The sequence below is a fragment of the Carlito syrichta genome, unplaced genomic scaffold (assembly GCF_000164805.1).
Source record: "Carlito syrichta isolate Samal-C Ts95f unplaced genomic scaffold, Tarsius_syrichta-2.0.1 Scaffold308226, whole genome shotgun sequence".
Lineage (NCBI taxonomy): Eukaryota > Metazoa > Chordata > Mammalia > Primates > Tarsiidae > Carlito > Carlito syrichta.
In genome coordinates this window covers 279343-281922 of record NW_007252322.1, presented here as the reverse complement: position 1 = coordinate 281922, position 2580 = coordinate 279343, and the positions used below count along the sequence as shown (strand labels likewise).

At 45.5% G+C, this 2580-nt stretch overlaps 1 pseudogene; it reads right to left on the bottom strand.

Annotated features, from left to right (window-relative positions):
- Positions 1–543: 543 nt before the first annotated feature.
- On the bottom strand, positions 544–1656 carry LOC103267733 (annotated as a pseudogene).
- Between the last annotated feature and the right edge of the window lie 924 nt (positions 1657–2580).

Here is a 2580-nt window from a genome sequence, read left to right as displayed (position 1 = left end):
AAACTTGATCGCCATTTTAGAATTATGCCCTATCACAGAATCTAATGCCCAGATCTTAGTTTTAGATTTATTTTCTTCCTTATATTATTTTCTTTTAATCCTTATGTATGCTTATTGTGCCTGTTGTTTTCAGTTTTTTCTTTTTTTAAAAAAATACAACAAAGGTGTTTATTATAGGAACATTCTCGAACCACATTGGAAAAGATGTTCACACACGTGGATGAGGGTGGAGATCAACCTTGGCATGTGTGCTCTGCAGACTTGAGACCCTCTTCCTCCCTAGGCATACTCTGGCTCTCCTTCATCACCTGGGGCCCAGTCACTGCAAGAGAGACCCGCGAAGGAAGCTTCTCCCTGTGGCCTGGCCTGCCATTCATGACAGTCCTGCTTTACAGCAAAAAGAACAGGTGCAACTCCAGACAGGATCCCAACCCCAATCACCGACTCAATGCAGACCCTCCTGGCTGCTACCTTCATCGGCCACAGAAACGCCTCTCAGGTGACTCCAGGGGGATACTGGGGAGCAGGGGACACCAGGGAGCCCTAGGGCAGGATGCCACGGGCCTGGGGCTCCACCAGCATCTCCATGCTCTTCACATCAGTGCACCAGAATTCCAGATGCTCCTTCATTCCCTTGATCTGTTGCAAACCCAACACCCAGGGCTGCCCCCAGGTCATGTGAACTCGCCTGTCCACTTCGTCTATACATACAGTCTTTCACCAGCCCCACCCAGGGTGCCTTTGTCACCAGCAGCTCCACCTCATTCACTGTGATTTTAGCCTGTTTGGCAATCTCTTTGAAAGTTGAGCTGTCTGTGATTGGCAGGTCATGTGCAAGCCATCTCCATGAGGCGCAAGGACTGAATTGTCCTTAGAAGCTGGGCTTCATTGGCCGCTAAATCAGATTGTTGGCTCCAGGCAGCCTTCGGTGTCTGGAATCTCTCGACATTGCCGCCGTTGAAGGCATAGAGGGTGTCCATCGGCCACTGCCAGTGGGTCAGTGTTTCTCAGGGACTCCAGCACAGGGTGCATGAGAAGTTTTCCAAAGTCAAAAACTCCCTCACCAAGAAGTCCTGCTAGTTCCATCGTGAAAGCTCTCTCCTGTTGCTCAGACACGGGTAGACCTTTCATGTCAACACAACCCAGAAACCACAATGCATCTTTGTGGGAGGATGCGTGGTTTCCGATTGAAACGACTGCGAACTGATGTCACACCAGGGAGGTTGGGGAGCATTGCTTCATCCTCCTCAATTGTTTCCTTTGTGACTCAGAGGTCCCCGATGGTTCATTTTAGACTGCCAATTGCTGTTTTACACAGGATCACTGCCTGATCACCACTTTTTTCCTTCTCATGAGTCTTTTCCCAAAAAGTTATAGAGCCACACCAAGATCTGTCATCTGCCTAGCTACATGAAGAATGATTTTTTCCAGGGACAAAGGATTCATCCTATGTTCAAATTCACCGGTGAAGTTTTCATAAAGCTCAATGAGACCATCTCCTTGGGCAAAACACCAATTCTGCACAAAATCAAGCACCTGAAGTGTCAGGTGATGCCACAATTTTTTCGTGTAGAGCTCCTCCAGACAGTGTCACACGGTGGGCTGCCCAGGTCCAGAGCTGTGACTCTGCTGTAAGAAGCCCTGTATGTCCTTCATGATGGCAGGAGGAGCCCAGGCTGAGGCATAACAATGAAGAGAACACCATGGGGATGGCTCATTTTCAGTTTTTCTTATGAAAATTTCAATTCTTTCGATGCAAAATAATTTGCAGATATCAGTATACACCACTTGAAATACATTAGCAGCTATAGCATTACCTGGAGTACAATATTTACTTAGAATTTTTTTCTTGATGTAAAGTCAACATATCCAAACATGCTTCCATCTTAAGTATTCATTCACTGAGTTTTGACAAATACCTATGCAACCCAGATGGACCAGTTTACGTGTATTAATCCCCAGGGATTATTTTTAGGGGAAGTTTTCTATATATAAAACAATGAAATTACCCTAAATTATCATGTCAGAAATATCCCAAATGCCCCATATTATGCAATTATGCGAAAGAAATAACTCTCTGGCTAGTAGGGCAAGCCATTCATTGGATTACAGGACCACAGGGCCCCAAGTCAGTCACATTGTGGAAGTTTAGAATATATTTGGTCAAGCCGGGCTTAGTGGCTCAACCTGTAATCACATGTGCCGGAAGCCGCAACCCCTAAAGAGGCAAAATGGAGGTTACCTGAAAATGGGAAAATCACTGACTGGGAGCAGAGCCCCAGTGGGAAGTGGCCATGATGGATGCAGAGCCCCATGGATCCTATTGAAGGACTCCTTTGGGCCTTCAAGGAATGCGTGCTTAGGCTTGAAAAACACTTCCCTTGATAAATAAAACAATTAGCTAGAATGTGCAAGGATGTGGAATTAGCAGTAAACCTATGAATAGAAATGTAAAAAAGGGCTCAACAGCAAAAAATGTCCCCCCTGAAGGGACAAGGGAATGCAAATTTTGAAACCTTTAGCTAAAAAGGAGAAACAAGTACTTTCTCATATCCTTTATAAGTAACAACATTGGCAGTT